The sequence below is a fragment of the Canis aureus genome, chromosome 34 (genome assembly GCF_053574225.1).
Source record: "Canis aureus isolate CA01 chromosome 34, VMU_Caureus_v.1.0, whole genome shotgun sequence".
NCBI lineage: Eukaryota > Metazoa > Chordata > Mammalia > Carnivora > Canidae > Canis > Canis aureus.
Window position 1 is genome coordinate 26,919,578 of NC_135644.1, and position 27,180 is coordinate 26,946,757.

The 27,180-nt window shown below is 42.7% G+C and overlaps 1 long non-coding RNA gene across 1 annotated transcript; it reads left to right on the forward strand.

The window, feature by feature from the left end:
* The first annotated feature begins 15,151 nt into the window (after positions 1 to 15,151).
* LOC144304443 (uncharacterized) lies at positions 15,152 to 16,292 on the forward strand. The gene is made up of 2 exons (XR_013371355.1): positions 15,152 to 15,767; positions 16,172 to 16,292. It is a non-coding gene; the product is annotated as an uncharacterized LOC144304443 (long non-coding RNA).
* The last annotated feature ends 10,888 nt before the right edge of the window (positions 16,293 to 27,180 follow it).

Genomic DNA, 27,180 nt, shown 5'->3' on the forward strand with positions numbered 1-27,180 from the left:
TGAAGTGGATGTTTGATGGAATTTACAGAAAGCAGAACTTGCAGTGACTAAAACCCGTGTCATTTGAATAATGTTCAATGTGGCACCACAGAAAAGAAACTACTTGCTAAGTGCTTTTTATTGGTTATGACACAGTCTAGTTATTGTATGTGATTCAGTGAAAAAAAGAAGAAATAAAGAGACGAATCCTCGCTTCCTCATTTTTGGTGAGCCATTGCCATAGCCACACGAGGCCGCACACACTGTTAGGCTCAAGACCCTTCTGTGTGTATGTATATAAATACCCACAGACATAATATATATATTTAATAGACAGCAAGTATCTTCAAAGACTGTAAGCTTAAGAAGAAAAACCAAAGAAAGTAGAAAATGAACGGTTTGTTCTTTACAGAGAACTGTACAGGAGTTTGATGTAATTAGGAGATTGCAACTCAGTGATGAAACTGGCAGTAAATGAAAAGCACTTGAGTATCTTAATTAGTTTTTGGACTTAAAATTACTTCTCCATATATGGGAATGAACTCATCCCACAGGCCTAAGCCAGCTTTTGAAAGTCCAAAAACAACAGCTCAAAACCAGGTGTGGGGGGTATGAACTTTTGGTGATTTCAACACTCAGGTATACAAATATTTGACTTTCTGTGACTTTCTACAATAAGTGGTGTTAGCTTTTGAATCCTAATTTCAACCTGATGGCAGAAGTTTGAAGTTTGCCCATTTGAGGTACAGCTCTGTCCCTTCTGGAGTTAAAAATCAGTGTGTTCGGGGTAAACTGTTAATTCAAGATTCCTCCCTGTTCTCACTTCCTTCTGGAAGAGACAGAAGTACCACAAAGGCTCAGGTATTGTCTGGAGAGGTGAATTTAATCGCTTAAATATGTTGTTCTATTATTCACAAGGTACTTCTGGGTCACCTTTACAATAAAAGTGGAGAATATTTTTTAAATAAAGTTAGGGCACACTCCATAAAAGTTTTACAACTCACTTAAAATCATAGACGAGCTGTGTATTTCAAGATGAAGATTTAAACTCTGGTTATTTAGCAGGGTCTTGGGAGGCAGGAATTGCTGTGTCAACTAATGTTGTGCTCTATATTTCATTACTGCCTTTATGTTTTTTTAAATACCTCAAGAATAAAGTTTATTTAAAATGTCACACTTTGCCAGCAGCACATTATATCCATAGAATATACTGGTACCATGGCCATTACTCTTATTTATTACAGTAGATTAGTTATGGACCCTCTGCCATAATATCTTGGCTTATTAACATACTGCATACTAAAAAGTGTAATGAATGGCCCCGTAATGAGCAGTTACAAAGTCTAGTCACTCATTCTTCTTCGGCTCTCCTTTCCGTGCAGAGGGAAAAATTGAAGAGGATTGGACTTATGCCTGAACCATCACCCACCTGATTCAGCTTGTGAGGTGAGGAGGGAAGGGGTCCCTCTCAGCACATAATTAATTGAGAAATCCTTGGGCTCCCTCCAGGGTTACAGATGAGGCCTAGCAATCATCAAAGCTGCCTGAGCTAATTTCAAGTTCAAATTCCACAGGAAGAAGGGATGGGCTGGGGTCATCCAGACCTAGACCTACAGCATTTGTTTATTAAACTTAATTTTCAAAAATAAAATAGCAGAAACACACCAGTGGTATACAACTCACAGCACTATCTGGTTCACAAGAATTGTTTTGGTAGCATAGGTTGCCCATCAACCTTTGCACAAGGTAAGGTCTTTAAGAGAACACGTGATCCCTCCAAGGTGCTCAATGTATGCTGGAGACACTCAAAGATGGTCTTCGTGGAAAGGACTGATTAAAAATCTTTTCTCAACTAACATTAAAAAAAAAAAAAGTCATCTAAAAATTTTTTTCATTTTGTTTTAAATGACCATAACCAAGAGGAATTCAATGATGGCCAGAAGATTCCTTACAGGATAGGAAGGCAGGTGCTCTCATGATCCATCCTGTTGCCCGCCCAAGATTTCCGCCTCCTACAAACCAAGTTTCATTCTGAAACTCTGTATGGCCCCAGAGCCTAGGATCCTTTTGGAGTACAAGCATGGTTTTCCAAAGAAGTGGTGACCCAACAGCTCATTGGCAACCAAATTTCCCTCGGAAACTCAATGGTTTGGGCATTTGGGGATGGACTTGGTGCGATTGCTTCTGGATGGGGCTGCTTTTGTGGTTTGGAGAACAGAGGATGACTGGACCGTCAGGAGCAAATGCTACGAGGCGCACGTCTCTCGGCTTGGTGCCACACGGCAACAATGTAGTGACCACAGCCCTGGTGAAATAGAGCTGTGCGGTAAAGGGAACGTTTACTATCAGAGACACATTTCTTTTCTGCTATTAAAGGGGAAGAAAGCCCGGATTCACTGTCCTTTGACGAAGGGATGGAGTGCGGCGGGGGGGCGGGGGGGGGACACTTAGGGAACCCCTGGCTTCCCAGAGCAAGCCCCGAGCAAGCTTGGACCCCCCGCCGGCTCCAGGCAGCCCCGAGGCCCATTCCCCAGAGCGCACCAGGGCCCCAGGACCGGGGCGGGTGGGCCCAGCCTTCCCCTGCTGGGCCCCGCTTTCCCCTCTGGTCCGTCCGCCAGGCCCGGGAGACCGGCTGCCACCGCGGACCACCCCCCCCTCTCCGGGCCGGCTCCAGGCGAGGCGGGGTCCCCGGGGCCAGGGCCGGGTCAGCGCTGGGCTCAGGGCCGCAGCCCGGGCCCCTCGAGCTCGTGGGGGGGGGGGGGCTGCAGCCAAGTGCGCTGCGCGCTTCCCTAAGTGGAAGGACCCGCCACACAGGGCAGCTCCGAACAGCAGGTGGGCGGCTCGTCCCGCGGCTCCTGCTCGGGGCCTGGGGGGGTGGGGGGGGCGCTCAGGCCGAGCGCACGGCGGCCCCACGACGCTCCCGCAAGCCGCAGAGAACCGAGCCGCGGCCTGGGCTCCCTCGCGCCACGTGCTGCGGGCGGACCCGAGTGTGCGCGTGCGCAGAGCCCTGCAGGCCCGCGGGGGCCGCCCGCTCCCCGTCGCCAGGCGCCCCCGCCCCGGGACCCTGCGCCCGCGCCCGTGTCCCGCAGCCCACGCGGTCCCGAGGGGCCGCCAAGTCACGCGGCGCCAGCAGCCGCGGCGACGCTCGCTCTCGGTGCGCCCCAGGAGGGCAGGCGCGGAGCCGCCCCGACCCCGCAGCCCGCCCGGGCCCTCCCGCCCCGGCGCCCGCCGCTCCCTGCGGCTGCGGCTGCGGCTGCGGAGCCCGGGACGCGGCGCGGGGCCCCCGGAGCCCAGGCGTTGAGCCCGCCCGTGCGCCCAGGACCGCGGCTGGCGGCCGCGTGCGCACCTGCTCCGAGGTTTACCCCAAGGTGAAAGGAGCAAACGGGAAGCAATGCAAGCGTCCGACGGGGCGTTCCGACGGATCAGTGTCCGTCCATCTCAGAGGATGGCGTCACCGGCCCTTAGGGACGCCGCGGGGCCCAGGGCGTGACCCGGGGCCCGGCATCCAGGCCGCGTCGGGCTCCTGCGTGGGGCCTGCTCCTCCTCTGCCTGGGTCTCGGCCCCTCTCTCTGTGTCTCTCATGAATAAATAAATAAATAATATTTTCTTAAAAGTGGACCATTAAAAATTATTAATAATGTGAAAAATGTGAATTCTTGCTGGGTGAATAGATATTACTAAAGTACCTTTTTGAAAAAGATTTTATTTACTTATTTATTCGTAAGAGACACAGAGAGAGAGGCAGAGACATAGAGGGAGAAGCAGGCTCCACGCAGGGACCCGGATGAGGGACTCGATCCCGGGATCACACCCTGAGCCGAAGGCAGACGCTTAACCGCTGAGCCACCCGGGTGCCCCTGTGGTTACAGTATCTTTGGGGGCTCCTGGGTGGCTCAGGTCACGATCTCAGGATCCTGGGATCCAGCCCTGCAGGGGCTCCCTACTCAGCAGGGAGTCTGCTTCTCTCTCTCCCTCTCTCTCTCTCTCTCTCTCTCTCTCTCTCTCTCAAATAAATAAATAAAATCTTTTAAAAAAATAAAGTATCTTTATAATTACTCTTATTTAAAGTAAATGTATACATGAAATAAATATCCAATAAAATTATAATAGTTGCTATCTCTGAGTAATGAGTTTATTAAGAATTATATGTATTTTCTCGCATGTATCTTTAGCATTTTTCAAACCTGCTATAACAAAGGAAAAATGAAATACATTTTTAATAAAAATATTTATATACTTTAACAATCCCATTTTTAGGAAACTCTAAGGAAAATCAAACACATGGTTAAAGATCTCGAGGGAATTCATCACAATGTTATTAATAATAATAAAAATTGCTAATAACTAAAATTCCAAGAACAAGGTAATAGTTACACAGTCATGGAAAAAAAAATACAATAAAATATTATAAAGACCCCCCCAAAAAATGACCAAAACAAAATGTTACAGAAAAAGCGAAAGTAAACTTAAGTTATTTTAGCAACCAAACTTGTTTCAGTATTTAAATAAAACCAAAGCATTATCATGGGGGGGAAAGCTCCTTTTGATTGGGCACATCTTTAAATATCTTAAAAGGGAAAACAATTTGTTATGAAACTTCCTTCTGTCATTTTATTTTATTTTTTATTGTTTTTTTTTATTATTATTATTCTATGTGGCAAGGAATGCTCAGGAAAGTGAAGGTGACCCCAACGTCAGAACTAAGGACAAAACATGCAAAGGATAAAGAAGGTATTCACTGAATCCAGTAGAGAAAAAAGCCAGGATTCTGGGTTTAAGCTCTGACGAAGAAAGCACATACATGACCAAAGCCAACAATGGGGAAAGGCTGCAAGGCTTAATAAGGAAGAAAATGTGTGGTTTCTACAGTTCCAGAAAATAGCCAACACGCCTGTCACCCTGCCCCAGTACCACTTAATGCCTACCCTGCAGTCTTCTACTCATATAGTGAATCTGTCATTCATTGAGCAAATAGTTATTGGGTGACATGATAGAGACAGAACAGGGCAGGAGAGAATCTGCTGCAGGTAAGGGTGTTGAGCTACCTGCTCCCCTCCTTCTTTAGAGAAACTGCCCCTCCCCTCCCCTCTCCAGTTCGGTGTTCCATCATTTCCCAGGACCCTACATCCTCTCCACAGTGATTGGCTGAGCCGTGGCCAATTACCCGAGCTTAGCAGATCAGTCGGTGTATCTCACTGGGCCATTGCAATTGACCAAAGTGTGGTCCTGTTCTTTCCCAGGTCAGGCTTCTTCCCTGGCTTTTTCCAAAACTCTCTGGGAAAAAAGAGCTTCCTCCCTCCATTATATTTAATTTTTTTAAGATTTTATTTCTTTATTCATGGGAGACCCAGAGAGAGAGGCAGAGACACACAGGCAGAGGGAGAAGCTGCCTCCCCGCAGGGAGCCTGCTGCCAGACTTGAACCCAGGACCCCAGGACCCCATGTGGCCTGAGCCAAAGGCACTTGCTTGACCACTGAGCCCCCAGGGGCCCCTCTTCCCTCCGTTTAGGGAGCTGTGAAGATCTGGGCCTGGAAGCTGCGATGAGCCACCTAAGAAGCAGAGTAGAAAATGGAGCAATAGGGATCCCTGGGTGGAGCAGCGGTTTAGTGCCTGCCTTTGGCCCAGGGCGCGATCCTGGAGACCTGGGATCGAATCCCACGTCGGGCTCCCAGTGCATGGAGCCTGCTTCTCCCTCTGCCTATGTCTCTGCCTCTCTCTCTCTCTCTCTCTCTCTGTGTGACTACCATAAATAAATAAAAAAATAAAAAATAAAAATAAAAAATAAAAAAAAAGAAAATGGAGCAATAAGCAGAGATATTCAGATACACAAGCTGGAGAAAGAGTCCTGCTGGCGTTCAAATCCCGGTTTCAGATCTCCCTAGTTGACCGCTTCCTCTGTTCCTCTGGCTGTTTGGTTACATGAGCCATTCCCTTCCAGCTCTTCAGAAGCTAGATCTCGCTGTGCTTCCACCACCCAAACCCAAACCTGAGTCCTCCCCAAGGGCAGCGCCGGGCTTTGCAAGGCTCGGGTTAGGTGGCAGGGATACTGAGGCGGAGAAGCGAGCCCCCTGGGGTGAGGGAAGCTGGTAGGTACTAGGTCAAACAATTTGGCAAGATAAGGAGGCAGCTGATGGTGCCTCCCCCCAGGGACATCATCGCATTTCCTCTTGGCTCTCAGCACTACTGTCCCTTCACCCGACAGCAACTCAACCCCTATTCACTGAAGCTGACTATGTGCTCTCTCCGGTCTGTGGGCTTCTAACTGAGTCGACGTGCGCTCCTTCCTCGTTCCTGCTTAATGTCATCCAGCCTAGGGGGCAAATTAACAGAGTGGATCCCACTTATGCCCGTAACTGTGAAAATGCAACATGTATTTAATGGAAAGTTTGCAAATAACCACAAGATGGGGCTGTTACGCAATGAAAGTAAAATTTTATGGGGCCGGAGAGGGGAAGCAATAGTCTCCAACATCCAGAATGGAACATTTCAATCTTCCCTCACTAAAAGAGAAGAAAGAAAATGTTTTGTGAATGCACACACTTCTAAACTTTCTGTAAAATCAAAGCGCTGCTTGTAACAAATTTAGGAAGTGCTCCTTAAGACACAACCTACTGATTCCTTTTGTGGGAGAAAATACATGATCACTCCATCAGACGTCTTCCTTTCAGAGATTCTGTGGCCATCCAGGTGGCTCACTGCTCTTTTCACTGTCCATTCAGCTTCCTTCCCCAGACTCTTTCAGTGAAAACCATACTAGACAGGCAGCCCCGGTGGCTCAGTGGTTCAGCGCTGCCTTCAGCCCAGGGCCTGATCCTGGAGACCCGGGATCGAGTACCACGTCCTGCTCCCTGCATGGAGCCTGCTTCTCCCTTTGCCTGTTTCTCTGCCTCTCTCTCTCTCTCTGTCTCTCATTCATAAATAAATAAATAAATTAATTAATTAATTAATTAAAACTATCTTTAAAAATAAAATAAAGTAAATAAAAAAAGAAAACCATACTAGAAAATGGAAATGCATTGATCTGTTTTTTTGTTACAGACTTCCAGGCCCTTGTATTCAATTTCAGAAACAAATGAATGGCATTTGACACCCTCTAGCAACATGCTCTTGTGTCCCGGCCTCCTTCCACCGCCGTCTTGGTGAAATCAGGTGACCTCACTACTTCCATTCCCTGCAGGTTTACAGTTTGCCGATCTAGACAGCTCTTGGTTAATAAGGATTACGTAACGTTTCCACCCTCAGAAAAATCCAAGAGACAAAAGCAGGAGAGCCCCAGTGTGCCTTTGCCTTCTCAGAGAGGACACCGATTGGTGGGGCCAGGGGGCCAGGTGGGGCGCCCAGCTGGAGAGAGCCAGTCCACCCAGGACCTGGGAGATGCACGAAGCAGGGACAGAAGCCTTGGGAAGCCGCAGGGACCAGGCCACCCTCCTCCTCGCCAGCACCGTGCAGTCTGCTGCACTAACTCAAAACCGAGAACGTCCTGTTGAGAAATGGAAAACCTAAAAATAGGCCTGCAGCAAGTACTTTGACCTTGGCTTGAAAGTCAGCCCAGTGCTATGACAAGAAAGACCTTTTCCATGAAGATTATGTTCTTAAAAGCCATATTTCATCTGCACACAGCCTCTCAGTAAAACCACACTCAGAAAATGTGCATCTTGGCTATCCTTCAACTGTAAAATCATTATATTTGGCTCTGCTTATTCTGGACATTAGATGTCTATGTGAGGCTTTCTTTCCAAAATTCTTCATACAAAATGTTGGAGGTTATAAACTGGATTAATAGTGACATTTAAGCAAATCTGCTATTGCTGTATGTATCCAATGCTTAATGATTTTTGGAAAGAATTCAAGGACAAGGCAGGAAAAATGTTGCATTCAAGTAACACAGAATGTACACGTTTTAGAATTAACCACAATAAACTACTAACTTGCCTTGAAGAAATCTATCCAGGGTACCAAGAGAATATACTTATTTAAGTTTTAGTAATTAAATCCAAAATTAAAGGGTACTGTCTTATAATGTCTTGCATATGTTGGAATTAATAGTATCTGAAAAATTTCAATATCAAAAAACTTCAGGGGACCTTCATATGTATTCCATATATATTTCAAGGATAACTTAAACCATGATAAAAAAAAAAAAAACACAAAAACGAAGCTATTAAACAGGGGAAAAAAACACTTTTATATACTTGGGTAACTTTCTAAGGAACAGCTGCCACCAATTAAACAACACATACTTTTTAAAGACTCCTGGGGGGTTCAATGCTCCTTCAGCGGACTGAAAAATCTGGAAAAATGGACTTCATTAGCTATTACAAAATTATTGAAAGGATATTTGAAATGGCATTTAATACCTGCAAAGACAGGAACAATCAGTGGTTTAAAGTTTCACTGTAAAGATTGGTAAATAACACTGATTACAGGTCTTATTCAAACAGAAAATAATGAATATGTGATGAAAGGAGAATAATGATCCAAATTGCTCTTAATCTTGGAATTGTGCCTATTGATTGGCCTAGAAATAATGGTGCTAAGCGTATGGCAAGAAAGCCAAATGCTTGAGAAAGTCATTAACTTTGGAGGAACAGGGCACCCATTTCATCGTACAAGTACAGTATCTTCTTGAAAAAGCCCTCCAAACAACTGTGGAGTCAGGGAAAATTTTAGCGTTAACCCAAGTTAAATAATATTCTTCTCCACTCCTCTGTAACTTATAAAAGCTATTTAGATACTCCTTATAATTCACTAACATTTGCTGAACACCTACTGCATACCCGGCACACAACAGGGTCAAGCAAGCAATATAGTGCTCCAAGAGATCATGACTAATCTCCCACGGGCTTGTTTCTAATAAGCTGAAGAAGCAATGACCTCAAATCAGTCAATTTACACTTTTGACTGGCATGCCCGAAACGCTCCAGCAAATTTCACAAACATATTTATAAGCAAGAAATCATGTTAAAGAGACACAGTGTTTTTTTTTTAATTATAATTTCTCATTTCTAGGAAAAGCCTCAAAGAATTTTGAATTTGAAATGTCCTTATTTCCCATTAACTTTTTTTTGAGGACCTGTGTATCCAATTAAAGTTAAATTTACATTCTTTCTAATCCGTTTTTGAGACCTTAAATGGATTCTTAGATCCTAATCTTGACAATTGATTTTGATTTAAATGGTGACACGTAGGCATCTGATTAATGAAAATAGAGTGTGTGAGAAAGTGATGCTCTTCCTAGCCAAGGTGTTGTCCAAGGCCCTCTAGTCGTGCTAAGGCTTGCCAGGTGGGGGCGGCAGAGAGCACTTTGCAAAGACACTGGTGAGCCCAGGACCTCAAGAGCGGGTGGTTGCCAGGGAACCCTCAGGACACCCGGGCACTGGGCAAGATCAATCTGTTGCGAGGAAGCCAGCTGAATAGCGAGGCTGGTAACAGGAAGCACGAGCCAGGAGAAACAAGGAAAGGGAGCAATAAAGGGCTGAATGCAAAGAGGAAAGAGCTCAGGCTTTGAAGTCACAAAAACCTGACTTCTGACACTCTACCAACAGTGTCACCTCAGGCAAGGGACTTAATCTCTCAGACTTGGTACTTTTTGTGTATAAAGTGAGCATAATGATATTATATTACCACCTTGCAGAATTCTTACAAGGTCGTAAGATGATGCATGTAAAGTGTTTGGCACATTGCCTAACGGTATACAGAAAGGGCTTAACAAATGTTGCGAGCCATTATAATTTACTGCTGCTGCTGCCAGAGAGGCTGGCAAAGTGGAATTGAGTGCCAGCCTCAGAGAAGGAAATGAATGGGTGCCTCAGAGAAGTCCAAGTCTGGGGGATGAGGGAAGCAAGGCAAAGGGAGCCAGGAGGGTGAGGACTTTCCTGACGACTCTTTGAGTTGAGCTGATAGCTTTTTTGGTTCCAAAAGTCTTGTACACTTAAATCTTCCCACTAGGGATGTCCACCTATCCCCACCGTGTCTTAAAGATACCTTGGAATCCAGTCATTTGTAGTAGCTGCTCTGGAAGGAAAACCTAGTGTCATATCTGATCAAGACCCAGTTATCTTACAAGCGCATATATTAAATAAAAATGGAAATGGCGGGCTCCCGGGTGGCTCAGTCAGTTGGGCATCCAACTCTTGGTTTCTGCTCAGGTCATGATCTCTGGATTGTGAGACTGACTCTGCATCAGCTCTGCACTCAGTACAGAATCTGTTTGTCCCTCTCCCTCTGCTCCTCCCTCTTCTCTCTCTCTCTCTCTCTCAAAATAAATAAATAAATAAAATCTTTTAAAAAGAAAAAAAGAATGGAAATGGCACACGTGGTAGGGCATCCACTGGAAATTAGTTTTTAGCTTGTTTGCCAAGTTACCATCATTTTTTACAATTGGAAGTTACCATCATTTTTTATTTATGCGAATGGCCCCCTTATTTCCAAAACTGTGAAGCAAGCACCTCTCTCTCTTGTTTTTGGAGAAGATGGTGAGGTTCCAGACATCTAAGTACAGATGCTACAGTCTGCAAGATGTGAAATGTTGTGCTTCCTATGGGAATTACAGACATTTTTAACTAGATTTTTTTCTTAAAGAATTCAGTAGTTTTTTTTCTGGCCATAGAATTTTATAAACTGGACTCTCCCCCCATTTATTGTACTTATTGAAGGACCCAGTCTATGTGAAATGTACTTTGGGGTGTCTTGCTGATTGCCTTGACTGGACAGTGAAGCTGAGAACGTTGTCCGTGTGGTGGATGGTTTTTCCCATCCTTAATTACCCTGAGTTAGAAGATAGAACTGCATTGGACTAGAAGAGAGAGAAAGTGCTTAGCTCTGTGGGCATTACCGGGTTAGGCATGGGACAGAAGCTTGCAGAGGCCTGGACACTTTGCACTGGAGGCTTTGGGCTGGTCCTGGCCATGCAGAGGCCTCTGGGGACTAGGCTGGGACCCAGAGGTTTGTTTCAGGCCAGCTGTGAACCTCAGTGTACTCGTGGTCCCTGCAGTGTCAAGCACTCAATTTGGAATTCCTTTGGCACTTGGGAGGGTTTTATTAGATGCCATAGGTTTTCCCCATATTTAATAAATAGCACAGCCATATAAATTTACTCAAATGTTTTGGGGCACCTGTGTGGCTCAGTAGGTTAAGCATCTCACTCTTCATTTTGGCTCAGGTCACAATCTCAGGGTTATGAAATGAAGCCCAGAGGCAATGGACACCTGCTCAGTAGGGAGTCTGCTTGAGATTCTCTCTCTCCCTCTGACCATCCCTCCTTGCACATGCACTCTCTCTCTCTCAAATAAAAAATAAATTTACCCAAAAAAAACTTTTTAAGATTTTATTTATTCATGAGAGACACAGAGAGAGAGGCAGAGACACAGGCAGAGGGAGAAGCAGGCTCCATACAGGGAGCCCACTGTGGGACTCGATCCTGGGACCCTGGGATTACACCCTGAGCCAAAGGCAGACACTCAACCACTGAGCCACCCAGGTGTCCCAGCCCAAATGTTTAAACTACAAACTCCCCTATTCCTTCCCACTGCTACATAAAATCCATCAGCAAGTACTATCTATCCTGGCTTCAAACAGACCAAATGCCAAGCCCATGCTCCTTCCTAGTCCTTGCTCCCACTCCAATTCAACTTCCACATTTTCCACCTGGCTTACAGCAGCCCCAGTCTTCCTGCTTCTTCTCCTGGCTCTTCTACTCCTTTCTTTAGAGAGCAACCTGGGAATTCTTAAAATGTAAGTGAAGTCAAGTCATTCTCTTCCTAAAACCTTTCCACTTCTTCAATGTTTTTGGGATGTAGACCTAAGTATTCAGCATATTTTACAAGGCCAAATCTAAACTTGATGCTTTGAAGATTTTAGTGTAAGTCCTGGCTTCCAAGAAGAGATGCCTAAAAATCCTAATGATAGGACAGTGCCAAAATGTCCATTCAAAGTGTGGACTCCTGGGTAAGTGACAAGAAACCATGACCAATTTCTTGGGATCCCTTCTGGAAGGTGACCCAATAGAATTATGGACTTCCTATCCCTACGAGGGAGAAGTGTGAAAAGACAGCAAAGGAAATGTGACTAATTATGTAGGAACAGGTTGGTAAGTTCTGGGGATCTATCAGTGACACACCAAACCCAGGGAAGGAAACAGCTTCTCTATAAGTCAAAGCAACACTCTTTATCTTAGTCGCAAAAGCAAGAACCCAAAATTGTATAACTTACATATAATAATTGCTTCTGTTTATCAAGTACCAGCTAAGGGCTGGCTTTATGCCAGGCATTTAACATATTTGATTACAACCATCTTATAAGATAAATATTATTATCTTTATTTTTGATATATGGAAACGGAAGCTCCAAAGGTTACTAAAAGTCAAATGATTAGTAAGGCATAAACTTTTAAAAATTACCAAATTACCTTTCTTCATGAAGGAAAGGGGCTGATCTAATGTTTAATTTATCACTAACTGATGTATCATATAAGACTGGGTGTTTGCTCATTATCTTTCTCCCCATCGCTAGAATAAGAGAGCCCTGTGGGGGTGGGGAGTCTGTGTGATTCACTGCTGCCCCCCTAAAGCAGCAAAGGTACCTGGTCAGAGCAATTTTCAAGTAGGGACTTGTCCATACATTGAAAAAAAATGAATAAAGAAGTGAATTTTGACAGCTGGTTTAATCACCCAATGCTTTTGATTGAGAGCTGTGCAAAAGTAGGAAAAATTAGTGTAAATATCCATGTGTTCGTGGATTTGGTGTTGGATATGTTTTTCTTATTCTTTCTACTAAAGAACTGCTATTAAAATACAACTACGCCTTGTTCAACCAGAGGTTTCCATTAGCAACAAGAATTAATTAAATTATGAGTCATCGGCAGATGACATACTAAGGCAGATTATCCCCCCACGATTATTGGGGTTTTTTTTTGTTGTTGTTTTCTAATTATAAAAGTAATATAGTAAAGAACACAAGCTAGGCTTATGAATTTTAAAAAACAGGTATGTTCTGTTATGAAAAGATTTCCAAGATGTATTTTTAGTGAAAACAAAAATGAGATGCAGAATAGTGTTCATGACATGCTTTTATCCCAGGAATTATAATAATAGTTACTGAGAGCTCACTATGTGCCAGGTACTATCTTATACCCGCTCCATGAATTATATCACTTAATTCTTTTAACAGTCAAATGCTGTTAGCATCTTATCTCTATTTTAAATAGTACTACCATCCAATAGTAACAGCTTTCTAGCTTTTATTTTGAAACAACCTCAAATTAGAGGAAGTTACAACATGAAAAGCACACAAAAACATATATGCATATTTTATGTCTACATTTACTTCTGTATCTCCATACATTGAGATCATACGAACCATGAGATCTATGAACGCCTATAATTTCTATAATTAGAGTTTTATTTTTCTCTCTTTTTTAAAAGTTTATTTATTTATTCTTAGTAATCTCTACGCCCAACATGGGCTCGAACTCAGCACCCTGAGATCAAGTCGCTTGCTCTTCCGACTGGGTCAGCCAGGCACCCCTATTTTTATGTGTATTTCTCTTCTCCAATAAGGAGAAGGCTGACTCCAATTGTCCTCAATATATTCTGTATTGGGTCCACTCCCCCTTCGAATGACCAGTCTCCTTCCTGTTGCCTTCACAGGCCCCACCCCCGGCAGGGTGTCCTTCTGATTTTTCTTTTTCTTTCTTCTTTCTTTCTTTCTTTCTTTCTTTCTTTCTTTCTTTCTTTCTTTCTTTCTTTCTTTCTTTCTCCTTCCTTCCTTCCTTCCTTCCTTCCTTCCTTCCTTCCTTCCTTCTCTTCTTTCACCTTTCATGTTTCATTGTCATGCAAATGAGTGGCTGAATGGCCATCCGCCCTTCTAGTCTTTTCAAGGATTGATGACCAGAGATGCTAACGTGTCAGGACTGTCCACCAGTCTCCAAGCCACTCCCGCACCCCCTCCCACCCCATCCTGGGACAGCCTCGCCCCGCTCAGGCTCTGACACCTGTGCCAGAACAGAGCACAGACACTCTCCTTCCTCCGTGCCAGGTTCTCCTCGCTCTACCCACCGCCACCGCCGCCCCAACTCATGCCAGCGTGGCAGCGACAGCTCCCTTGTCCATTGATGGAAAGACCCTGAGAAAGTGGCGTCCTTGTTTCCCGGGTGGCTCAGTGGTTGGGCATCTGCCTTGGGCTCAGAGCACGGTCCCTGGGGCCCTGGGATCGAGTCCCACCTCAGGCGCCGCATAGGGAGCCTGCTTCTCTCTGTCTCTGCCTCTGCCTCTCTCTGTCTGTGTCACTCATGAATAGATAGATGGATGGATAGATAGATAGATAGATAGATAGATAGATAGATAGAAGTAAGTGGTGTTGGGGATCCTTGGGTGGCGCAGCGGTTTGGTGCCTGCCTTTGGCCCAGGGCGTGATTCTGGAGACCCGGGATCGAGTCCCACGTCGGGCTCCCTGCATGGAGCCTGCTTCTCCCTCTGCCTGTGTCTCTGCCTCTCTCTCATCTCTCTCTGTGACTATCATAAATAAATAAATAAATAAATAAATAAATAAATAAATAAAAGTAAGTGGTGTCTGGGGATCTAATGTTTTGAAATTGGGTTAAGTCTGACACGTTAGCATCTCTGGTCATCAATTCTTGAAAAGACTAGAAGCATGGATGGCCATTCAGCCACTCATTTGCATGAAAATGAAACATCAAAGGTGAAAGAAGAAAAAGAAGGAAAGAAAGAAAGAAAAAGAAAGAGAGGAAAGAAAGAAAGACAAGGAAAAAAAAGAAAGAAGAAAGAAAGAAAGAAAGAAAGAAAGAAAGAAAGAAAGAAAGAAAGAAAGAAGAAAGAAAGAAAAATAATTGCACCAGGGAGGAAAATATTTCATGAGCTGAATCTCAAGCAGCAGAGTCACCACTGATGTCACAACAGCGTTACCAGCTAATAATGGGCTGCTCCTTAACTGTCGGGAAATGCAAACAGCACAACATTAACATGGTTCTATTTTTTCCATCCTCACAATAGCAACACAGCGACAGAGTGCTGATCTCCGGCAGACAAAGGCTGTGAAAATAAACATGCACTTAAGCCCGGGGGCGCTTGGGCTGTGAGTTTTCTTTTGGGATATTAGCTAATAAATCCGGAACACGCGGGCCTGGACGGCTGTGCCCGGGGCTCCCCGCGAGGGCTTCCGAGGGCCCAAGGCCAGGCCCGGCTCGCCCCTCCCCCCCGCGGCCCTCCCCGCCCCCTCGTCCCCCCCCCCGCGCCCCCCCCGCGCCCCCCCCCCGCCCCGCGGGCCCCGCCGTCGAGCTGCAGCCCCGCCTGGTACAAGCTCCTCGCGGCCGTCCAGGGCCTTCTCCTCGCGGCCCCGCGGCACTGAGATCCGGGGTTTCCCGCCACCTGTTCGCCCTCGGCCGCCTCCCTCTCTCCTACGGTCACTGTCCCCCCTTCGTATTCCCCTGCCCCAGCCCCAGGGGGCCTCCTCTCCAAAGACACTGAAGATGAGGTGAGTGAGGGTCCGCGGGAGACGCGGAGCGGACCTTCCAAGCCCGAGTGAATCCACGCGCGGTCACAGCGCCCTCCTTGACGCAGGGTCTCTCCTGGCAGCCACTGAAACTGCCCCTTCCAAGAACTGGCTGGATTTCGCTCCCCGCTGAAGAACTGAGCCTCCTGGCAGGAGATTCCTTGAATGGCATTTTGCTTCCTTGAATGCCAGGCGGTGGCTTCCATCCATTTCCCCGTTCCTGGTTATGGAAGTGCGGGGTTCCCTCGCTCAGGACCCGAGAGATCCTGGATGTGCAAAGGTTTTGTGAATACCACCAGGAATAGTTCTGAGGATAGGGACAGAACTCTGAATCCAAACGGCCCGGGAGATCATCCAACAGGATGCACAAACCTAGGGAGAAATAGCCAAACTGGGTCCAAGATCTAGGATATGGGGCAGGTTCCTCGAGCCCTTGCCGCCCCTGTCTGTGACACACGCAGGAGGCTGGCCTCTTGGACCGTAACAGCAGGCCCCAGTCCTATGGCTGCCTGTTGGACTCACCTCACGGGGAGCACTGGGGACCAGGGAGAGGTGGAGGTCGGGTTGTTTATTCACCAGCTCCCTGTCTGTGGGGTCACCACAGGCTGGCTAAATATCCCAGTCCTGACAGGTGCTCACTCTGTCTCTGGTTCTAATTGCCATTCTGTCCTTTGTCCCTTCCAGTTGGGAGCATAAGAGTACCCTTTGGCTAGCCCAGATTCCTGAATTACCCTCCTGATTTCCCTATAACCTGCCAACACCTTTGTTAATAATCTCTTTATTAAACTCTCTTCAAATTACCCAATTCCAGTGGACTGTCTGCTTCCTGCCACTAATTTGACACTTACACAAGATCTCTGTATAAGCAAGGCAGAAACAAGTGTATTTGAGAAATTACAATGGATCAGGAACCCAGTTACCTGGAAACCGGGGTCCACAGGCAGGAATTTAAGTCACTCTTGACCCAGAGAGACAAAGGAGAAACTTCTTCACTGAAAATTAGGGATGCAGAGAAGCAAATAAATTCACTGACATCTGGAGATACCAAGCTCAGATTAGTCATAGTAACATAAGATGTACTGTGCCTTTGTTACAGGCCAGATACTGCGCTAAACTCTTAAGACATTATCACATTTTAGATCATTTTGCAGATGAATAAACTAGAGCTAGGGATCACTGCTGTTTTGTCTACCCAATATCCATCCCTCGATATCTTCTTAACAAAAGTTCCTGAAAGGACTTCATTTTACATGTTTCAGGGCTAACTCTGCCTTTGCCAGTTAGAACAACCCACTTCCCATGCACATGTACCCAACAGGCCATTAAGTCTTCCTTGAGATTTGGTAATTTGATATATGACTTAGGGAAAGAATTAGCAGGATGATTATGTAAGCTGCTACTGACTGGGGCCGTCTTTCCATCTGCTTGGAAAAGCTTTCTCTGGTAAGAAATCATATGATATTGTACAAAGAGAGACAGAGACAAGAGATAGCTGGAGAAAGAGCAAAAGTGAGCAGAAGATAAAAGACCTCATTTGCTCCTGCATCCGCTGTCCTCAAGTGGGTTTTATCCCTAGATTTTTCTTAATGAGTCAATAAATGCTTTTTTATCTTAATCTGAATTATTATAATCCTTTTTGCTTAATCTAAGTTGAATTTCTTATTTATCATTAAAAGTATCCCACAAATGTAATATTTATATAAAAATATAATGATATCCTATAAATACAATTTCTAAGTAAGAACTCCTTCAGCTCAACAGTGATCAACACATGCATGTGAGGAAACCATCCAAGGTTGGGGAAAGACTCAGATGAAGCAGGTGAAACAATCTTGAGAACTCACATATATCCAGAAATAGTTGGTGACCTCATAAACCTGAATGAAAAAAAGTCTTATAATACATGAGACACCAAGTAGAGTACTCAGAAATATCAGTACTCAGAATATCCCTATCAAAATACCAAAACCTTTTTCACAGAACTAGAAAAAACAATCCTAAGATTTGTATGGAATCACAAAAGACCTTGAATATTCAAAACGATCTTGAAAAAGGAAAACAAAACTGAAAATATCACAAATCCAGACTTTAAGCTATATTACAAAGCTGTAATAATCAAAACAGTATAGCACTGGCACAAAAATAGACACATAGATCAATAGAACAGAATAGAAAGCCCAAAATTATATTGCCAATTAATCTTCAATAAAGGAGGCAAGAATAGGCAATGGGAAAAAGACAATCTTTCCAACAAATGATGCTGAAACAGCTACATGCAAAAGAATGAAGCTGGACTACTTTCTTACACCATACACAAAAATAAATTGAAAATACATTAAAAACATGAATGTGAGACTGGAAACCATAAAAATGCTACAAGAGAGCATAGGCAGCAATTTCTCTGACATTGGCCATAACAACATTTTTCTGGATGTCCGAAGGCAAAAGAAACAAAAGAAAAAATAAACTATTGGGACTACATCAAAATTAAAAGCTTCTGCACAGCAGAAGTAACAATCAACAAAACTAAAAGACAACCCACTGAATGGGAGAAGATATTTGCAAATGACATAGCTGATAAAGTGTTAGTATCCAAAATATGTAAAGAACTTATACAACTCAACATCAAAAAAAAAAAAAACAATATGATTAAAAATGGGCAGAAAACATGAACAGATTTTTCTCTAAAGAAGACATACAGATGGCCAACAGACACATGAAAAGATGCTCCACATCATTCATCATCAGGTGAATGAAGTCAAAACCACAATGAGATATCACTTCATACCTGTCAGAATGACTAAACCCAACAACACAAGAAACAACAAGTATTGGCAAGTATGTGGAAATAAAGGAACCCTCCTGTGGGAATACAAACTGGTGCAGCCACTGTAGAAAGCTGAGATTCCTCAAAAAGTTAAAAAATAGAACTACCCTAAGATACAGTGATCATACCACTGGGTATTTACCCCCAAAAACAAAAACACTAATTCAAAGGGATACATGCACCCCTATGTTTATAGCAGCATTCTTTACAATAGCCAAATTATGGAAGGGAAGATGTGATACACACACACACACACACACACACACACACACACGTATACACAGCAGAATATTATTCAGCCATAAAAAGAATGAAATCTTGCCATCTGCAACAACATGGATGGAGCTAGGGAGTATATATTTTTTAAGATTTTATTTTCAGGTAATCTCTACAACCATTATGAAGCTTGAACTCATAACCCCATAATCAAGAGCTGCATGCTCTACTGCCTGAGCCAGCCAGACACACTGGAGCTAGAGAGTTTAATATTAAGTGAAATAAGTCAGTCAGAGAAAGACAAATACCATATGATTTTACTCCTACATGTCATTTAACAAAACAAATGAGCAAAAGGGAAAAAAAGAGAGAGAGAAAAAAAACAAGAAAACAGATTCTTCACTGTAAGAGATCAAACTGATGGTTCCCAAAGGGAAAGTGGGTGGAGGGATTGGTAAAATAGGTGATGAGGACTAAGGAGGGCACTTGTGGTGAGCACTGGGTGATGTATGGAATTTTGAAATCACTATAATGTACACCTGAAACTAATATAGCACTGTGTCCTAACTACACTGCAATTAAAACAAAACAAAATAAGATAAATTAAATTAAATTAAAATTGACCCAGAATGACACAGATATTAGAACTAAGTAGTTAAGGGAATTATAATTATAATCCTCATGTTCAAGAAAGTAGAGAGAACCAAAAGTGTATTAGAGAAAGAAATAGAGTGGTATAAAAAAGATCCCAATGGAGGGGTACCTGGGTGGCTCAGTTGGTTAGGCATCTGACTCTTGATTTCATCTCACTTCACGATCTTAGGGTCATGGGGTTGAGCCCAGCATTGAGCTCTGTGCTCAGCAGGGAGTCTGCTTGGGAGCCTCCCTCTCCTTCTGCCCCTCCCCTCTTCTCTCTCTCTCTCAAATAAATAAATAAAATCTTTAAAAAAAAAAAGGCCCAAATCAAACTTCTAGAGTTAAAACATACAATGCCTGAAGTAAAAAGTATACAGGATGGGATTAAAATCAGATCAGGTGCTGTAGAATAAAGCATTAGTAAATTCAAAGACATGTCAATAGAAACATTCAGAATGAAACTTAAAAAGAAAAACGACTAGAAAAAAAATCAACAGGGCACCAGTGAACTGTGGGACAACCTCCAATGATTTACTATCCATGTAATTGTAGTACGCCAAAGGAAAAGAGAATAGGAGACAGAAAAAATTGTTTGAAAAAGTAATGGCTGGAGTTATTCCAAATTTGTTGAGAAAACAGAAATATCCAGATCCAAAAAACTTAATAAACCCTAATTTAAAAAACAAATGAAGAAGCCATACCAAGGCACTTCATAATCAGTAACAGCATCCCCAACAATTCATACCTGGTGTTCAAATAAGAGCATCCAAAGATGCAGTTGTTCCCTTCATTAATTTATTTCTCAATGGCTTAATGAAGGGGCCTTCATGGAACAAGGTGGGGGGATGGTACGCAACTTGCATGTGATAAATCCAGTCCAACATTCTTATCCCCTAAGCCTGTGCATTTCCTCCTCCACATGATGCCAAGGAAGTTTTGACATGTCATCTCATGAAATGTAGGTCAGCACTGAGTCCAAGCTCTAATTGATCAACCAAGAAAGATGTTAGAACCACCTCCAGCTTCATGAACTGACACATTAAATCCAGAATCTCTAGGAAGTGTACGTATGTCAATAAGTTCAATTCAATCTACTACATTTGGATAAATGCCTTTGGAATACACAAATGTTCCCCAGTTTCTATTGATATACATTTTCGAAATATCTTGAAAATCTTTTTTTTTTTAAGATTTTATTTATTTGAGAGAGAGAACAAATACACTCATGAACTCAAGGCAGAGGAAGACAGAGGGAGAGGGAGAAGCAGACTCCCCACAGAGCAGGGAGCAGGATATGGGGCTTAATCCTGGGACCCTGAGATCATGACCTGAGCGGAAGACAGCCACTTAACCAACCAAGCCACCAAGGTGCCCCAAAGTCTTGAAATTCTTTTGGGGTGTAAATTATTTCCTCCTGGATCATAAGGTTTATCCATCTCCATGGAACATGCTGAGATCTGACTCAATCCATAGGTCCATGGTTACATGGTTGTGGTAAGTCTTGTGGAGAATGGACACCCCCTTTCAAGATATCTGCCCCAGGTGAGGTTATTCCAGGATTTTCCCAGCTAAGGAAGTACAACAATGGACTAAATGCTCATGGAATTACATGGTCTTACCACAGGCCCACTTCTCAGAAATGGCTGGGCTATTTGAGGGCTAGAATGGCTTACTGAAGACTCAGTTATGGTGGTGTTGTTGTTTTAAAAGATTTTATTTATTTATTCATGAGACACACACACACAGAGAGAGAGAGAGAGAGAAGCAAAGACACAGGCAGAGGGAGAAGCAGGCTCCATGCAAGAGCTGACGTGGGACTTGATCCCAGGTCCCCAGGGTCACACCCCAGGCCGAAGGTGTAGCTAAACTGCTGAGCCACCCGGGCTGCCCAGTTATGGAGTTTTTTGAGAGACAACAGTCTAAAAAAATGGAAGTCCTGTCCTACCAGGTATATTATATGCTTTGAATCAGAGACCACGACATCATGGCATTTCCCCCATAGCCAATAGACAGAAATCTGGAAATTAAGGAGTGGAAGTAGAGGGAAAATGCGTACTGAAAAGAGAATTCAAACTTTTACCTCTAGAGAAACCAGAATTTGCTAATAATTTAAAAATAGCTATTTCTAGTCCTTAGTCTTGTCTTCTACTGAGCAACAGGGTTCTCAAAGAATGTTGAAGTCCAATTTTAGCTACCTAAAACTGTGGGGATCTTTACACATGTTCAATAGTGTATTATAAAATGATAACCCCATAAGAAAAAATATGAGCAAGGATTTTCCAAGTAGAGTGCCTGGCAGCAAAACAAAAGTAGGAGGGACAGAAACAAATATTTGTGGTGTCCCAAATATGTTTTCCTGATTCTCTGATGAGCTCTCTAGTTTACCTTCCTATTTGACCTAATAATCAGAGTAGTCCCCTTAGGTTACAGGCAGACAAATCACCCTTCAGGCTTAGAGTACAATTCCAAAGAGATGTAATGGGAGAACAAGAGGGAAGGACTCTTGCTTGCAGCCCTTCCTTCAGCCTCTGCTATTGGAGTGGTGTGAAGACTCACTGCTGCGGTTAAAAGTTAAAGGTCAAGTTGGTGTTATTATTCTTTGGGGGCTTTGGCTGACTGAAAAATATTGAGATGGAAACAGGAATTATGATTGCTTTATTAGTAGGACTGAATACATGTCTCTGCAAAATGCATTTATCATTCAAAGCATGTCATATTGCCCTAATAGTACTTACTCAATTTCTGGGTAGAGAAGTTTTCTTTCTTTCTTTCTCAAGAGGGAGAGAAACACGGTGGTGCAGAGGGAGAGAGAGAATCCTAAGGAAGCTACATGCCTAGCTCAGAGCCCAGTGCAGAGCTCTATCTCACAACCCTGAGATCATGACCTGAGCAGAAATCAAGAGCTGGTTGCTTAATCCACTGAGCCACTCAGGTGCCCCTAGACAGGATTTCTTTTTAACAATTCCCTACTAAACTTCTTATTGATTTAAGCCCTGATCAGTATGGCCTCCAGTAAAGCAAACCTAGGATCTGGAAAAGTGTGCAAGTTCCTATAAGCAATGTCTGAGCTTACCCATAATGTTGGTTTTCAGGCTGCTTCTTTTCTGCTGAATTCTAGAAGGCTCTAGAAGGACTTAATAGCCATGAAAAGCCTCAAAGAACACAACTCAAGCATCAAAATGGCTATCAAAGGTTTAGAATTCATTGGAAGAATTATTTTCTTTAGACTATAATACTCATTAAAAGTCATTTTTAGGAGCTCAAAATTAGGCAACAATATGCAACAACAGGTCTAATGACTTCAGATTGGAAAGTTCCACTTATTTGATAGCAGGTAAACAAGCTCTAGGGCATCATGTGAGAAAATCAATTAATCATAAAATCATTTAGCAAGAAAAGCTCAGAGAAAAATAGAACCTAGCTTTAAAAAAAAAAAAAAAGTATATTTAGAAACTAGCGATGTCTCCTAACCAGGGCGATGGTAAATAAAGTCATAGCCAAAGTTATAGTAAAATCATGAAGAAAAGCTCTTCTGTCCAAGGGAGAGAGGAATGTGGTATAGTGGCTGAGCATCTTCTGCTCTCCTAGGGTTCACAGGATGTACCTTGGGTTGACAAGTAGTTAGAAGAAAACTAAATTGAGAGCCAAACTTTAAAGAGAGGTTTAATGTGAACAGGCATTCTCACACTAAACCATGCTTACGTATTGGTAAAGTCAATCTGTAGAGCAATCTAGCGATATATATCAAGGGCCTCAAAAATTAACATGTGTTTTGAATAAGATATTTTACTTTAGCCTAAGAAAATAATCAGATTTCTTTTACAATGGTCTTTATGGCAAAAAATAAGAATAAAAAATAAGGGAAATAATTAAAATGCCCAAGAAAACCATTGAGGTTTTTTTCAAAATTATTAATACCCAGTACATTAAGTATAAAAAAATTCAGGTTCCAAACCATGTGCCCATTATTTTCAATTTTGTAACTCTGTGTGTGTGTGTGTGTGTGTGTGTGTGTATCTGTGGGTGCATATGAAAAAAATATGGAAGGACTTAGAATAATTTTCCTAGAGTCTTTCTTTTTGTATTTTCTTATTTTTCTCTAATGTTAAAAAAGTTCTTTCTTCAAAAAGATATTAAGAATAGCCAACTACTTCAAAGACTATATGAATCCATGATTAAATAATGTGATTGAAAATGAGCATCTGTATAGCGCTATTCACATAGCATGCTCTTCTGAAATATCCTTCTTCATCTTCTATAATAGCTGCCTGCCCTTCAGTGGTCCTATAGCTTCAAAAAAGTCACGAAATTGTGCCAGGATGTGTTCCATCATCCTTAATTATTTGTGCCAACTGATGGGAGCTGAAATATGGAAAACATCAAAAAGATAATCCTAAATTAATTTGGACTTGAACTTGGAATATGACCAGACACATGTGCTTAGACATGAATGTATTTACCCCCTACTAAACCTCAGACCTTGTCCTCACCATTTCTTGGCCTGGCTCCCACATGTAGCACTGGGGAGGTGCTCAGGAACCAAAGAAATTCTGGTGGAGAAAGGATTATTTGGTGATAGAGATGTGGCTCTGAATTGTGGATATTTATATGTATAAGTGCTAAAACATCCATATATAATTGTCCACATATTTATATTCTACCTATAGTAGAATTAATTTTCCATGTTTCTTTGACTGAAAGAGGGGTTTCACTTGTGCAGAATCCTCCAGATTTGATGAAAGTGGTGACTAGAGCAGTGGAAAGGAAAGACGTCATGGCAGGACTGGCTACATAATTTAAGGGACCCAGGGCAAAATGAAAATGGGGGGCCTGTGATTCTAAAAGTTGTAAGAATTTCAAGATGGTGACAGCAGAGCATTAAAGCAAGAAGGGGACCCTTCTAAGCATGGAGTCTGGTGGGAACGTACGTGAGAGCTCAGTCTTGGGGTCAGGTAGGCATGAGATGAAATTCTAGGTTTTCCATTGACAACCTGAGCGAGTATCTTGAGGAAGTCACTTAACCTTTTAAAGCTTTAGCTTTCTCATCTGTAAGATCAGAGTAATGAGAGTACAGCAGCATTCTCAAGATTGTTGTGACAATTGAGAGAGATCATTACGTGTACATAACATAGTGCCTGGCTGGTAGAGGCTGTCTCCTCCATCCGGTAGCATGCAGTTAGAAATCATAGGCTAAAACGTTAGCTTGAGGGTCTCTCCCCAACTTAAAATTATTTTTGGTTACCCACTGTCTACAAAACATAACAAAGATGCACATTATGGCATACGAAGATCTTTGCTACCAGGTTTTACCCACTTCTCTAGACGTGCCACCTATCGCTCTCTCACATGTACCAACATCTGAAATATAATTTGTATTTTCACTTTTCATTAAGGATCAATAATTATAATAGGCATAAATGACATGTTAAAAACAGGACATCAGTCCCAAAAGGCTTATGCTAACATCATACTTGCTTACATCACCAAGCTGGGACTTAATTAGGCTCAACTTTCCCAGAAATGGAATCTCAAACCAGTCAGTCAGGATTCGCCTGGTCAGCACTAAGGGAGGTAATATGCCTGATAGGTCATCCCTTAATGGGAAGTGACCTTACAATAACCAACCCTCTTCTTTTGCCTTGTGGAACTTCCTTGTTCCTGCTCCCTTCTGCCAATAAGTCATTTTGTACAGTTCCTTGGATCTCCTTTTTTCCCGCTTGCCAGGAGGCTGCCCCATGTGAATCAGTTTTTGCTCAAGTAAACTCTTAAAATTTTTTGTATGCCTCAGTTTATCCTATAACATATAAAATAAATGTTTCTTTGTGCCAGATGCTGTGCTAAGCATTCAGTTGCCGGGAATGCTAATTCTCCGCTCCTGATGTTTCTTCCCATGAGAAGAGCCCCATGATCTGTAACACACCTGGATACCTTCCACCCTCCCCCAGGGGAGGAGTGATTTATCTCATTAGGGAGCTTGGAAGAAACTAGGTACTTCTAATCCAGCCTCTTCTCTCTGTAGCAAATCTTTTCACAGGGAGCATGTGTTCTCAATTGATCTCAGGCATGCTGTAAGCTTAGTAGCAAATACCTTTTCCCAGTGGGAGACCTATTGTCTAGGACTGCTTGTGACCAAGTGGTAAGTCTGTTTATTTCAGTGTTCAGTGTCAGGAAGCCCATGCTCACCGATGTCAGCTTTTTCGATGACAACGTCTCCTGTCTGCCCTCCTCTTGTCGATTTCTTAATTGGTTCAGAACTTGGGTGGGGAAAATGAGTATTATTTATCGAAGCTGTACAAACACCCCAGGACAGTCTACATTCATTAGCTCCTTTAAACTTCATAATTACCCTATGAGATAAGCATTTTTGTCACCCAATTTTTACAGATAAAGTAAGGATTAACAATCAACTAAGCAGCGTTGTCAAGATTTGAACTAAGTCTATTCGATGCCAAAGATTTTGCCCTTAAATTTGCCCTTTTTTCTTTTTGCATGGCAGTTTAATAATAAACAATAAGAACATTCAGATTTGAGGTTGATGTTGAAAAGAAAGCTAACGTAGTATTGTATCCGGTATACTTATATTCTGTTTGGCAGAGAAGTAAGCCAAGCTAAACTTAAATTCAGCAAATGCTGAGTTTTATTTTAGGAAGAGCAAGCTGTAACCATAATAAAGAACTGTATTTACAGCTAACAGCAATACCCGTGTTACTCTATAGGTCTTACACTACAATTTGAAACTACATTTCATGATTTATAAGGTCTGAAACATAAACAGTAAGAAGTATGTTTTTGGACATTTCTCATGAACAATCATAAAACTAACGATTTTGTGTGGAATTGTTTTGTCTATTCTTTCTCAAAACATGTGCAAGACATCTCTGATGGTGAACTCGTTCTTTCTTTTTTTTTTTTTAAGATTTATTGATTTCTTTTAGAGAGAGAGAGAGAGAGAGAAAGTGCACATGCACCCATGCACGCACACACACATACATACGTGCACAGTCGGGGGGAAGGGGCAGAGGGAGAGGGAGAAAATCTTCAGCAGACTCCTGCTGAGCCCAGAGCACAAGGCAGGGCTCAAACTCACAACCATGAGATTAAGACCTGAGCCAAAATCAAGAGCCAGACACTCAACCAGTTGAGCCACCAAGTCATCCCTGAAGGTGAACCCATTCTGATTTGAGCACCTGACTATTTTCAACATTCAGGGAAATCCTTCACACCCCACCCATCCCTGGGAAAGTTTGGTTTTTCTACTCGGTAGGAAGGAGAAATTAGAACACCTGAAGCAGTAGATTGACAATTTATGACCACCTAGAGAATGAGAAGGAGCTTTGCCTATCCCAGATCCTTCATGCTGGCACACAGATGAGTCATCAAAAATTCACTAAAATTTCTATTATTTATGCTGATGACAGTTGTGCTAATAAGAGAAACAACAAAAGTGGGCAATGCCCAAGAAGTACTAGAATCTGGCAGATTTACTGTATTCATTCACATTTATAACTCAACCCTTCTCCATATGTTCCTAGTTATTATGTTCCATAAGAATTCCTACCAAGACCCCACCCAAGTGTTGCCGCTCTCTTGTGGTCCTAAGAATGTCAACACTGTGCAGTATTTTCTTCTTTATATGACTGTATCCCTCCATATGTTGTTCATCAAGATGTATTTTCCCGTTTGTCATATTTGTCTAATCCTATTGATTCAGCCAAGAAAGCAATACATAGAAAAGACTCCCAAGCATTTAACTACTTTTTAAATGTAAATCTTCCTACATTTCCCATATATATTCCCTGACCTGACATTTCTCTTTTTAAGTACAATGCTTGCCACTCTCGACTGTGTCTTTAACATTTTGCCCCAAACTGCAACTGGAAAGGCAAGAAAACAGAAAATGAAAGAATGTAATTTGTACTCTTTGTAACCTTCATTATTTATCAAATATACCTTTTTTTTATAACCACTTTTGTAGCAGTTCAAGACATGCCTAATAGTTCAAGATATTCTTTTA